Here is a 14,654-nt window from a genome sequence, read left to right as displayed (position 1 = left end):
GAAGGTGTGGGGCAGGCGGCGACGCTTGCGACTCCCGCGGAGCCGCGTGGGCGGTGTCGCCCGAACCCCCGGCCGCATCGAGCGAGCGTCGGGGCGGGTCGGAGGACCGATGGTGGCGCTCCGACCTCTCATGCCTCTTACCTGAGGACTTGGATCCAGACGATCGGTGACCACTCCCGGAGCGTCGATGACTCCGACCTCGCGACCTGTCCCTCGACCTCCCGTGGGACCGGGACCGGGACCTGGAGCGGCGCGGGGCCGACTGCCTCAGCTCGAGACGCTTGCGGGACCGCTCCCGCCTAGCCTTCGACGTCAGGGCCCGGCAGTCGTCACAGGTTCGATCGTCGTGGTCGAGGCCTAAGCACTTCAGGCACCGGCGATGGGGGTCCGTGACCGACATGAGTCGGCCGCACTTCGAGCAAGGCTTGAACCCGGGCATCCCTGGCACCGATAGTCGAGAATCGACTAAGTAGAGGATCAAAAAGATCAAAAAGTTTTCAGTCAAAAAGTGACTGGGGGTAGAGCTTCTTCCGGATCTGCGCTAGCTGGCGCGGAAAAAAGAAGAACTGACGTCAGCGCGCATGGGCGCCGTCTATATACTCCGATGACGTCATCCCGGCGCTCACGACGCCGACGACGGACGCGGAGCCGCAGACGACGCCTAACAGCGCGCAGGGGTATTGCTACGCAAAAATTTCCGGATCCAGTCTGACGCCTGGGGATATTCTAAGGTAAGGAATCTATCACTAACGTGTCTCTTTCAGATATGACTCGTTTTTAACCATCGCGTATCTTTGGTGCTTTATAAATCACGTTCTCCTTCATTCATTGATTCTAACTACACTGTATTGCTATAGTTGGCACCGCATGTTACATTAAAGTTCCCATATAACCCGCTCTAACCTTGTTATCGCGTCTCTATCACTAGACTCTCCCAGCATCTCTTGGTTACTCTCCTTTCATAATGTCCAAAAAATAAAAGGGCTTGCGGTCTTTACTTTATCACAAATGCCACCTCCATATTATAGCACATTTGAACCTAGAAACTCTGCTTGTACCTATTAGAAGGTTCCAAACGCTTGATTTTGATCATTTATTTTCAGGATACACAGTCGCCTGATGAAGGGTCCTCGACACGAAATGCACTGGGGCGATTGATGAAATGCATTATATACGTGTGATACCAAGATGATATCGGAATGATGTACAGTCAAATATGAGAATTATCATTGTGATGCTACAGCATGCAATAAAAAACAAAACAAAATTATTTTGAAGATCGATAAAACAAACTTTTGTGAATCTTATCTTTAATCAGAGCAAGGTTAATTTAACCATCGGAGTGCAACAGGGGGACACTATGAAATTCAAACTTAGTGCTTTATTTTACGTATTTAACCCACTCCCTACAGGCCAGAGGGAGATACCCTTGTGCACCCAAGCAGATTACTGTTAAAGAACGAATTTACACCAGAATCACCAACAGTGTGCCTCACTACTCTTTTTTGTTGATCCTTTCAAACTCTTACACAGGAGACTCACCAGGTCATCAGTTCGTCTTTATTAGATCAGGAATCTCAATAGAGGTGTCTCTAATTTTGAACAAGTCAAACAATAAGGCTGCTGTTGCTGTACAAACATGACAGTCTGATATCAAGGTTCATTTTGATGAGAAAAATCATGCCTAAGTGGTTGAATTAGACATTGGTAACTGGGTGCTTGTAAAACAGAAAGTTTGAGCTATTGGTATTGTAAATGGCACATTTTTTATTTATGTTTTGTTTTTGAAAATAGCGAAATTAATAGCTTTGTCATTTACAATGCCAATAGTTATAACTTTTGCAAATGTGACACCTATAGCATTTGTAATGCAATATGTGTTGTATTTACGTGATTTACATGTATTGATATTACAAATAACAATGGCTTTTCATTTTTTTCAATAATGAATACTTAAATAAAAGTTATTGTAATTTATAATGGCAATAGCTTAAAAGTGTTGTTACATTTGTAATAAAGCTTGAAACATTGAGAGAACACATTTGAACCAGGTGTTGTCGAATGGTTGCACAGATTGATGCTGTGGTGGTGCTGAGTGATGTTGTGATGGCAAACAAATGATGCTGTGGTGTTCAGTGATGCTGTGGTAGCACATAGTGATGTTGTGGTGCCCCTGAGTGATGATGTGGTGCTGCAGGGTGATGCTGTATGCTATGCTATGTTTTGTTTTGCTATCCTATGTTTTGTTTTGTTATGCAATGCTATGTTTTGCTATCCTATGCTTTGATTTGTTATGTTATGCTATGCTGTGTTTTGTTATGCTATGCTATGCTATGCTATGTTTTGTTATGCTATGCTGTTTTGCTATGCTATGCTTTGTTATGCTATGTTTTGTTATGCTATGCTATGTTTTGTTGTGTTTTATTATGCTATGCTTTGTTTTGCTATGCTATGTTTTGTTATGCTATGCTATGCCATGTTTTGTTGTGTTTGGTATGCTATGTTTTGCTATACTATTATATGTTTTGTTTTGCTATGCTATGTTTTGTTGTGTTTTGTTAAGCTATGCTATGTTTTGTTGTGTTTTGCTATGCAATGCTTTGTTATGCTATGCTTTGTTTTGTTATGCTATGCTATGTTTTGTTGTGTTTTGTTATGCTATGCTATGTTTTGTTGTGTTTTGCTATGCTATGCTTTGTTATGCTATGTTTTGTTATGCTATGCTATGTTTTGTTGTGTTTTATTATGTTATGCTTTGTTTTGCTATGCTATGTTTTGTTATGCTATGTTTTGTTATGCTATGCTATGCTTTGTAATGCATTGTTTTGTTATGCTATGCTAAGCTTTGTTTTGTTACGCAATGCTATGTTTTGTTATGCTATGCTATGTTTTGTTGTGTTTTATTATGCTATGCTTTGTTTTTCTATGCTATGTTTTGTTATGCTATGTTTTGTAATGCTATGCTAAGCTTTGTTATGCTATGTTTTGTTATGCTATGCTAAGCTTTGTTTTGTTATGCTATGTTGTGTTTTGGTATGCTATGCTTTGTTGTGTTTTGTTATGCTATGCTATGTTTCGCTATGCTTTGCAATGCTGTTTTGTTATGTATGCTCTGTTTAGTTGTGTTTTGTTATGCATGTTATGTTTTGTTGTGTTTTGCTATGTTTTGTTATGCTATGTTTTGTTATGCTATGCTTTGTTTTATGTTATCCTATGCTATGTTTTGTTATGTTATGCTATGTTTGGTTCTGCTATGTTTTGTTGTGTTTTGTTATGCTATGCTGTTTTTTTCTACTATGCTATGTTTTGTTTTGTTATGCTTTGTTATGTTATGCTATGCTGTGTTTTGTTGTGTTTTGTTATCCTATGCTATGCTTTGTTGTGTTTTGCTATGCTATGTTTTGTTTTGTAATGCTATGTTTTGTTTTGCTATCCTGTGCTTTGTTTTGTTATGCAATGCTATGTTTTGTTTTGCTATGCTGGTGAGGGGGTGTGAGTGTGTGTGAGGGTGAGTGAGGGTGAGGGGGTGTGAGTGTGAGGGGGTGTGAGGGTGAGGGGGTGTGAGGGTGAGGGTGTGTGAGTGAGGGTGTGTGAGGGTGAGGGGGTGAGGGTGAGGGGGTGTGAGGGTGAGGGGGTGTGAGGGTATGTGAGGGTGAGGGTGTGTGAGGGTGAGAGGGGGTGAGGGTGTGTGAGGGTGAGGGGGGTGAGGGGTGTGAAGGTGAGTGGGTGTGAGGGTGAGTGAGGGTGTGTGAGGGTGAGGGTGAGTGAGGGTATGTGAGGGTGAGTGACGATGTGTGAGGGTGAGGGGGTGTGAGGGTGAGGAGGTGTGAGGGTGTGAGGGTGAGGGGGTGTGAGGGTGAGGAGGTGTGAGGGTGAGGGTCCGAAGTAAATGGTGGCAGGGCAGACATCATAAGACAGAGAGAAGAGACTGCGTTGTAACTGCGTTGGTCAGTTTCAGAATCAGGAGGGGCAGAGTCTTCGAGGGATCAACGTGTCTAGAGGCAAAGCATAGCGGATGTAGCATTGCAACTAGCAAGTCGAGTGTTTTCAAGCTGAGTGTCCCTAGAGAGATGGCAACACAGCAGCAGCATTTGAGAAGCAAGGCTACTGTAACCAAGCACGGTAGGCTTTCACTTTCGTCACGACAAAAAAAATGAGAAAGGTGCAGGGAACGCCAAACAAAACACGGCTTCCCCGCGAAATGGATGCAAAAAAAACCAAGCTCTCGGCATTGCGTTGGCGGGGGAGCGGGAGCGCATTCCTTTGAAGTCTGATGCCAAGGCTCAGACAAATGGTGGTGTGCGATGTGCACGCGGGGGCGGGTGAGCGGCAGCCTTTGAAGTCTGATGCCAAGGCACAGACAAATGGTGGTCTTTAAAAGGGTGGCGAGTGTGCTTACAACAATTCTTCTTTTCATCAGGCTGAATCCTTACTCATATAGATTGAGTCAAAAGTCCATTGTTTTATATAGAAAGGAGAGCTTTATTGATTCAGGTAAAAACATGAACAGCCGACACGTGTTTCGCCCCCTTTGGCGATTCGCGCCAGGGCTTTTTCAAGGCTATTTACATCTGAGTCTGCTCATTGCAATTCTTCCTCATTATTATGCTGGTTTCCAACAAACATCCGATTTTTCAACAGTATACATTTGTGAGGAGAAATCTCTAAGTTCCGAAGTCAGGAGCCTGCAGGTCGTTCCTTCCGCTTTCGCGTGTGTTTTCTTTTACGCTTACTATAATCTCGCCTATTTATCCCTGCGGGATATAATAATAGAGACCTAAAAAAGAACATCAAGGTTAGGGAAGTTAAGCCAAAATCCATGGATCCTGTACGAGTTGTGAAAGTGTCTAAAGGTTCCGTTTTGATTTTTGGTAATGGTTAGTGGAGTAGGAGATGTTTAGCGAAACTTCCACCAGAACAAGTGTAGGAAAGCAGGATCTGCTCTGCTTCTTATGGTTACCCCCACTTTTAGCTTGATGTGATGCTGTTTTTGACTATTCTGACTGGGATCCTGCTTATCAGGACTTCAGTCTATCTGCTTTCTCCTTAAAACTGTATGCATGTATTTAGGTACACCCCAACCTTTGTTAGTCCCTAGTATATGGTACACAGGTACCCAGGGCATAGGTACCCCAGAGGTACCCCATGGGCTGCAGCATGTATTATGCCACCCATGAGAGACCATTCAAAATGGAACTACATGCCTCCCATTGCAGCCTGTGTAAGTCGGTGCATGCACCACTTACTTAAGATATAGGTTTTCTATATCTACGGGTAACTGCCCTTAAAACCTATAAGTCACCCTTATAGCAGGCCTTCACAATCCTGAGGGCAGGGTACTTGGTTCTAAGTAAGAGGGCGCCCCTGCATGAGCAGGACACTCCTGCAACCTACGGAGTCCATTCTCCCGGGATGTCAGTGAAACAGCCATATACTATATATTGAGGGGCATTACGCGACCACATGATTACCAATTCTAAAACAGCTGAAACAAACACTATTGTGTTTGGTGTCAAACATGTTTGAAGATTCCACCCCTCAGAAGCCTCCTTCATGCGCTCCTGGAGTTCCCGGTACCAGCCTTCTAGTCCCGGGCAGCACAAAATGGTTGCTGCCGACCACAGACACATTTCTGCCCTCCTGCTTCTGAGCCAAGCTCGAGCAGGGGAAGGCAGACCAATAGGCATCCTGTCACGGGGGTGTGACCACCTCCCTTACAGGATTTAGTGTATTAGGACTGGGTGGGTACGCTTCCAAGCGACTGAAAGTCATCATGAGGGACACATTTGGTGTCCCTGTGCATAGTCCAGTTCAAACCAGTCCTGGGAGCCGTTGGCTCCTGCTCTGGTGCGAAACTGGACAAAGGACATGGGAGTATCCTCCCCCCTGTCCAGACCCTCCCCTGGGAGGGTCCCCTGAATCTTTCCAACCCACTCCCGTGGGTACTTAAGGGCTTACCTGGCTGTAGGACCTTAGATTCGTCGTGGACAAAATTCAGAACTGAAACCACTGCACTTCTATCGTCTGGGCACTTTGGACTGAGCTGGACTTCATTTGGGCCTGACTTTGTCTCCCTCTCAATCTGCTGCATCGTCGGTGCCTGTGCACTGTACAGGATCTCTGTAGGATCTGTGGAGCATCCAAGACATCTGAAGATAATCTCCCTTGGAGTGAAGGAGTCACCCCCCTCCCCGAAAGGTCCAGCAACACAGGAGGTGGGTTCCTATATCCCATGAGGCCTGATCTGCCCTTAAGCACCCAACATCAGTCGGTATTCTTCTACTGAGCCCTGGTCACATTCAAATGACCTAAACTCTGTCACCTCTGCTTTCAGGTACACTTCAACCAGAGTCCACGTTTAGATTCCAATGGACACTTTTCTCCCTTCCAGCAGTGGCTCTTCTGCGAAGTCATCCATTGGGTTCGACTGCGGTTTCTTATGCTGCTTCACAACTATGCACCTGGCTTCCCTGGGTTAGGTAACTTGGGTACCTCAGCATCCACGGGTGGGGTGACTCTCCAACCTTCTGTCTTTCACTGGGTTTCTTCTTAGTCCACTGAGAAGGGTCCCTAAACTTAAACATTCCAACCTCAACTTCCAGGTAGACTTGTACTGAGCACAGGTCGTGTTCTCACACTGCACATGCACTCTGGGGGCCCAGTAATTCTACGTCCTCTCAACATTGTCCCAACTCGAGTCGTGGTTCTTATACCATTTTTTTGTATATGATTTGGTCCCCCACTGGGGCCCACTGTGTATTAGTGCTATTTACTGTGATTTATTCGCTATATCATTGTGTGCTTTGTGTATATCTCCGTGTAGGAGATTCTGGAACATACTAGAGAGTATTATATAATAAATACATATGTTTATAAATACCTTGTGTGGTTACCTTTTGTTTAATCTATTCTATAAGATTGCATTCTGGTACAACAAGCTGCTTTACACCCCTTCAAGACTAAGCCTGAAGGCTGCTCTCCGCAGCTACCACTTGGATAGCTTTTTAAGGTTGTCTGAGACCTCTTAAATCACCATAAGGGTTGTCTGGGATGGTGCAAGGTGCCCACTAACATTACTGGACAGCATATACCATGTCAGCCTCTCGCACCAAGCAAATACAATTTTGACTGCCAAGTCAAGTGGCAAAGGATTATCGGATTGGAACTCAGATCTTGACAGCTCATGGTGGTATAAATCACAGAATGCAGCACGATCTCCATCTCATACACCCCTCGCATTGCTTCTTGTTATCCACTCCCAATGTTAACCAGACAAGTAATATCCAACATGAATTGGTCGTACCATGTCATATGCCCACTGATACTATTGACCAACCTGCTACTACTAGATCTTCCAGAAAAGTTTCAATGCCATCTCGTTTTAGAGATTTCTATGTTCATTAATGTTTCTCTTCATAATGTAATTTTGTTTTATTATTTGTAAGGTAGAGAGATGATGTACCATACTTGCTGATGTGTTAGCTCACTTCTTTTACTTTGTAGCAAGCGCTATATAAATACAAACCTTTTTCCCTCTTCTATCCCTCCACTATCCTTCTCAGTCCAAATAACTGAGTAACATATCCACCACTCAAATTACTTTCATATTTTCACTATACAAATTCATTACTAATCCTTTATGGGTTCCGGAGTAGCGTGCTACTCGCCAAAAAAGCACTTTGACACCTCATCAGGGGTTGTAAGTGCTATATAAATGCATTTACAATACAATACAATTCATTGTTTCACAAACCACTTGCAGCCATTCGAGCGGTGTATTACTTCAGTGTGTGTTCCACGTTCTGGACAGGTCTCTCTGTAAACGTCCATTCTTCTTACTGGCAGTTGCAGAGGTGTTCGCGGAGAGAGTAGTCCTGTCATGGGCTTTTTACCATATATACAAAATAAACCTTTGTACTCTTCTCACCTGCTGCCTGGTCCTCACTCTTTACAGCAGGCATGCAAAAACTAAAAGGATGCCTCTGGTTTAAGCCACAGCACGAGCCAGACGGATCCACGATACGGCTTCTTTTTTCAAGGGTTCCATCTTCACCTGCGCACATGGAATAATCGTCTACCATGGGTTCAGCTCTATCCTTCCATTACTTAAAAAGGACACCCACAAACCTCGACTTTTAAAGCAATTCCTCCTGCGCCTCAAATACTTACCATGCCGTCCGTCTGAGCTGGGAAATTCGAAGCACAAGATTTATAAAATCTGGCAACTCATCAGAACCACATTTCAAGAGAACGTTACACATCTATTCACGGGAATGTGTCGTGCCATTGAGCCATCAGATTTACAGCATTTGAGATCACGTAACAGCTGCTACTACATCCGAGCAGGATCATACAACCAGGGACCGTCATATACCTATTTTTAGAACGTGATGCAGCGTTGAGCCATCAGACCTGCTGTAGTTGACACCTCACAACAGATTTTACCCTTGTCCAAGATCCCTTCGTCGGATACCCATTTTTGCAGACACATAATTTGTGTATACATTCCTAGTAGATACCTCAGTATCATACCAGCAATTGAAAATACAGAAGTCCTGATGAAGGCAACTCGCCGAAACGCGTTGGATTCAGTTTTGTATTTGACAATAATAATCAATTGTTGATCTATGCTTTAGTGCTGGGATTATCAATTCTGGTGATTAGGAATATATTGATGTTTAGAAACTTGTATAAACTATTGTAAAAAGTTGGATTCAGTTTTGTATTTGACAATAATAATCAATTGTTGATCTATGCTTTAGTGCTGGGATTATCAATTCTGGTGATTAGGAATATATTGATGTTTAGAAACTTGTATACATTATTGTAAAAAGTTGTATATATGGTGAATTTAAAAAAAAGTGATAAAAAGCAAAATAACATTTGTGAGAGAAAAAAGTAATTAAAAAGAAGTTTTATAAATCCACAATTTTGGGTATTTCAATCTATATAATAACAATATGAGATAGAGTTCTAGAAATACACACATAACCCGGTGTTCAAGTGAACTTTCAAAAAGTCTGGCTTAAGCCACTCCATCCTCTATTACCCAAGGGAAGCCACTTATATAAACTCCATAGAATACAACATACAAGTAGGGCACACAGGTATGAAACAAGCATTGGCAAAGCCAATAGGTCCGGCTTGTAACAGAAAGAGCCTCTTCAACCTATGGTACGTTTAGGCAATCAATAAGGCATCATAGATGCATCCTGGCACTCTTGCACTGTCCTTTGGTGGTCTTTTATACCAATGATGTTTATCTCTGGCCTAAAGACAGCCAGCCTTATGTTTTCCATAAGAAAATACCAGACATTTATATATATATGGGATTCAATCAACACCTTTTCCCAATTGCGCTGTTTAAATGTCCCTCAAATTAAGCTCCCTTCTACGACAGCACAAAACATAGATCAACAGACCAGGAGACTCTAACCATTGGATGCTTTCACTTTGAGTGACTGCATTTTGCCCTTGCAGATGTGCACTCAAAATAAAAAATGTTTCCTCAAGAACAGAACTTTTCAGACACTTGCACTTCTCAGTGACTGTTAGTCCCTATGTAAAGTAGTGTATCATAAACTATTTCCATAACACTCAGTACAATCATTCAAAGTTGCAATGTTGCAGATTTGGTATATTCATTTATCTTGCAAAAAAATAGCACAAGTCATGAGAGTTGCTAGAGTGCATATATAAACTTCTGGGTTGAAGCTACACCGCCCTCATGTTTGTAACTGATATTTTAAGCAATTGTATCTGACTTGCATAAGGCTTAAGAGGACCATTACTAACATCTTGTCACACAGAAGAATTCCAAAGCTCTTGCTTTTGCATCTGACTCGAAAGGGACTTTTAGTGACGACTTCATGAACTACTACTTCACGAAAAAATGTCAATGCTTTTAGATATCACTCGAGAAGGACCTCTAGTAATGACTCAAAGAACTTCAGCTCTGTGAAAGTGTTTTGAATATTCTGCATCAGACTCAAAAGGGACCTCTAGTAACGACTCATGGAACTGCAGGTTTGTGAAGACGGATTAGTTTAGTAACGACTTATGGAACAGCAACTTTATGACAAAATTTCAATGCTTTCGCATCTGACACGAGGGATCGCTATTAATGCCTTAAGAATCTGAAGATATGTAGAAGAATTGCACCTGATTTGAGAGGGACCCCTAGTAATGGTTACCGCCACTGTTTTCTCGGCACTTACCTTGTCTGGCACAGGAATCGCTGCACCAACTCTTGCCTGCGAGATACTCAGTCTCCCAGAATCCCCTGCTTTCCAGTGCGCGTATAAAACGCGCCGGCAGTCCCGCAGACTTTGTTTTGCCACCGTTTTCTCTGCGCTTACCTTGTCTGCTACAGGAGTATTCTGGGTTTCGGGCTTTGCTGCACCAACTCTTGCCTGCCGGAGACTCAGTCTCCCAGGAGCCCCTGCTTTCCAGTGCGTGTAGAAATCACGCCGGCAGTAGCACGGCACGCCCGCGGGCGGAGCCTGGACCAAGAGTGGGCCCGTCCACGCATGTCGGAGGCTGGGCTGGGCCCCCCTCTAACGTGGTCTTCTTGTATACTCTAGCAAAGGCTCATCTGTTGTCGAACAAGTTACTTACCTTCGGTAACACTATATCTGTAAGAAACATAGGTTAGTTATAGATTCCTTACCTTAGAATTACCCCCAGGCGTCAGACTGGATCCGGAAAGTTTTTCGTCAGCAGTGCCCCTGCGTGTTGAAAGGTGGCATTGGTCGGCCCCGTGTTCTTCGTTGGCGTCATGATCGCCAGGATGACGTTGCGGTAGCTAGTTAGATGCCGCCCTCGCGCGCTGACGTCAGTTCTGTACACGACTTTCCAGGCCAGCAGCGCAGAGCCATGCAAGACACTGACCACTGGTGCACAAAACTACGGCCCTGAAAGGAATACCTTAACGCTAGAAGTCAGTTTGCAGAACGGGAAGGATGGGTGGGGCTGTAAGGAATCTATAACTAACCTATGTTTCTTACAGATATATTGTTACTGAAGTTAAGTAACTTGTTCATCTGAAAGAAACAGTTAGTTATAGATTCCTTACCTTAGACTAGATACCCCAGCAATACCAACCCCGGAGGGTCTGCAAACTAAGTTCACACCAGAAAGTCCTGGAGAACAGAACGGCCAAAGAAGCTGTCTCTCCGGACTTGCAGCAATGCCCAGGTAGCTGCCTGACAGATGTCATTAAGGGAGACTCCCCGTCCCAAACCAGTAGTGGCTGCCGTCGCCCTGGGGGAATGGGTGCACAACCCCACTGGAGGCTCCTTCTTTGCCAAAGAATAGCAAGCTTTAATGCACAAAACGACCCACCTGGAGATGGTTCGTTTGTATCGCCCACGTAACCATCAAAGAGCTGGTCCTCCACCCGGAATTGTTTGGTGCGATCCAAATAGAAGGAATGCAAAAAGAAGAATTGATGGACAGAATGCAGAACAATGTCATACATTCACCCCAGTACAGGGATCTGGGCCTAAATCCATCGTTTTTTTACTCACCATGCCATTCCAGTTTAGACCCAGCCATATGCAAATCAGTCTTGACCTTGCGCCCAATGGGAACAGTCCAGCCCCAACTGCCAGGCCAGGTCCTCCCTGGACTGGAAACAAGCATCCTAGGACCGGTTTCGGGCTTTCAGCCCTCATCAGCCAGGATAGCTTGATACCAGTGGCATGGAGAGCACGGGACTCACATCTGAGCATTCCCGTCCCACTCAGGGTGACAAATGCAAAAAGAAGCATTGATGAACAGAATGCAGAAAAATGTCATACATTCAACCCAGTACAGAGATCTGGGCCTAAATCCATCGTTATTTTGCTCACCATGCCATTCCAGTTTGGACCCAGCCATATGCAAATCAGTCTTGACCCTGTGCTCAATGGGAACAGTCCAGCCCGAACTGCCAGGCCAGGTCCTCCCTGGACTGGAAACAAGCATCCTAGGACCGGTTTTGGGCTTTCAGCCCTCATCAGCAAGATTAGCTTGACTCTAGTGGCATTGAGAGCACGGGACTCACGTCTGAGCTTACCCGTCCCACTCGGGGTGACAAATGTAAAAAGAAGAATTGATGGACAGAATGTAGAAAAATGTCATACATTCAACCGAGTACAGAGATCTGTGCCTAAATCCATTGTTATTTTGCTCACCATGCCATTCCAGTTTGGACCCAGCCATATGCAAATCAGACTTGACCCTGTGCCCAATGGGAACAGTCCAGCCCGAACTGCCAGGCCAGGTCCTCCCTGGACTGGAAACAAGCATCCTAGGACCGGTTTCGGGCTTTAAGCCCTCATCAGCCAGGATAGCTTGGCTCTAGTGGCATGGAGAGCACGGGACTCACGTCTGAGCATACCCGTCCCACTCGGGGTGACAAATGTAAAAAGAAGAATTGATGGACAGAATGCAGAACAATGTCCTACATTCACCCCAGTACAGAGATCTGGACCTAAATCCATTGTTTTTGCTCACCATGCCATACCAGTTTGGACCCAGCCATATGTAAATCAGTCTTGACCCTGCGCCCAATGGGAACAGTCCAGCCCGAACTGCCAGGCCAGGTCCTCCCCGGACTGGAAACAAGCATCTTAGGGCCGGTTTCGGGCTTTCAGCCCTCATCAGCCAGGATAGCTTGACTCCAGTGGCATGGAGAGCACAGGACTCACGTCTGAGCATACCCATCCCACTCGGGGTGACAAATGCAAAAAGAACAATTGAAGGACAGAATGCAGAACAATGTCATACATTCACCCGACTACAGAGATCTGGGCCTAAATCCATTGTTTTTTGCTCACCATGCCATTCCAGTTTGGACCCAGCCATATGCAAATCAGTCTTTACCCTGCGCCCATTGGGAACAGTCCAGCCCGAAATGCCAGGCCAGGTCCTCCGTGGACAGGAAACAAGCATCCTAGGACCAGTTTCGGGCTTTCAGCCCTCATCAGCCAGGATAGCTTGACTCCAGTGACACGGAGAGCACGGGACTCACGTCCATCACTTGTGTGTCTTTTGCTTTCTCACCCAAATAGAAGGAAGGCAAATGTTTTGGATCCAGACGGTGGGGCCTCTCTTCCTCTTCTGAATGATGCTGAGACAGAAAGTAGGCAGGCAAAGTGATGGTTTGGCTAATGTGGAAAGAAGTAACCACCTTGAGAAGAAAGGAAGGTCTAGTTCTGAGGACGACCTTGTCTGGATGAACAGACAGAAATGGAGACTTGTAAGGAAGAGCTTGTAACTCACTCACCCTGCGCGCAGAGGTGATGGCCACCAGAAAGGCAGTTTTCAAAGTTAGAAGCCTTAGAGGACCGTTTTGTAGTGGCTCAAAGGGAGCGCACATAAGATATGTAAGAACCAAGTTCAATTCCCACTGGGGCATTATGAAGGGAACAGGAGGAAAAAGATGAGTAATGCCCTTAAGGAAGCTATTTACCACAGGGGACTTGAAAAGAGAAGGCTGGTCAAGAAGCAGAAAGGCAGAAATCCCTGAGAGGTAGCCCTTAATAGTGTCCAGAGCAGAGCCCTGCTGGGCCAAAGAAAGGAGGAACAAGAGAACCTCAGAAAGAGAGGCAGAAAGGGGACCTACAGCCTTTGCTGCGCACCAAGCCACAAATGAGTTCCATCTACAGGCGTATACCGTCTTAGTGGAGGGATACCTGGCTGCCAAGATAACATCACAGACTTCTGGAGGCAGGTCAAACGACGTCAACTGCCACCGCTCAATCTCTACGCAAGTGTTGGTTTCCACCTCCAAAGCCCATACACTGCAGGAGCGAAGTATGGCCCGATCCACTACCCCTATCCATATGCCACTCACTGGCTGATAAACAATGAGTGAACAAATGAGCAAAGGGGAGGGGGCGGAAAAAAGAGGAACAGAGGGAAAGGACAAAAGATGATTGCTTCCACCCGCGTAGTAAAGGCCAGGGGCTTCTTTGTCTCCACAGCTCTGCACCTAGGGAACAAGACACTGCTTTACCGGTCTGCTCTTTCTACTATAGCAACCCTCATACCCTTTTGTCCATGACCATGCCCCCAACAACACACAATAACCTCCTTACCAGTTTGGACTGCAGGGTGCTCAATATGAAGACATCCAATGGGTGAATACACTTTCCAGAGAGAAAGAGGGGAGGGGGGCCGGTTCAGTGCAGGGAAATCCTGAAGCAATCCTCTTGTAGAAACAAAACCCGCAATAAGGGGGAAAAAGTCAGATAAGCGACACAAAAAACCCCTTAATCTTCATTTGGGATGCAAGATTCTTAAAAAGGTAAAGAATAGGGCGGCAACAAACGGTGGATACTCTCAGCGCATTCTCCATGCCGTACAAACCAGGAAGCACCAGAAAACGTCCAAATTGGCAAAACGAAGCCGATAGGTTCCACAACAACGTGGAAGTCCAAAGCGTCTTTATCCGAGTTACCGCGCTGTGACGGTATTCTGCTGACGCCCGAACCACCGGGTCTCTTTGTCTAGTGAAAGGGAGCTGGCGCCCCAGCGCCCTAGACAGGCTGAGTACTAGACCCCACAGAGATGCACCGGATAACACCGCTGGTGTCGAAGTGGAGGGGAGGGGAGGGACCTCACGAAGGAAACAGAGAAAGCACAGGAACTGCCAAACAGTCCAAGAG

Source organism: Lissotriton vulgaris, chromosome 12 (genome assembly GCF_964263255.1).
Source record: "Lissotriton vulgaris chromosome 12, aLisVul1.2, whole genome shotgun sequence".
NCBI lineage: Eukaryota > Metazoa > Chordata > Amphibia > Caudata > Salamandridae > Lissotriton > Lissotriton vulgaris.
Note: the sequence above shows the minus strand (reverse complement) of the source record.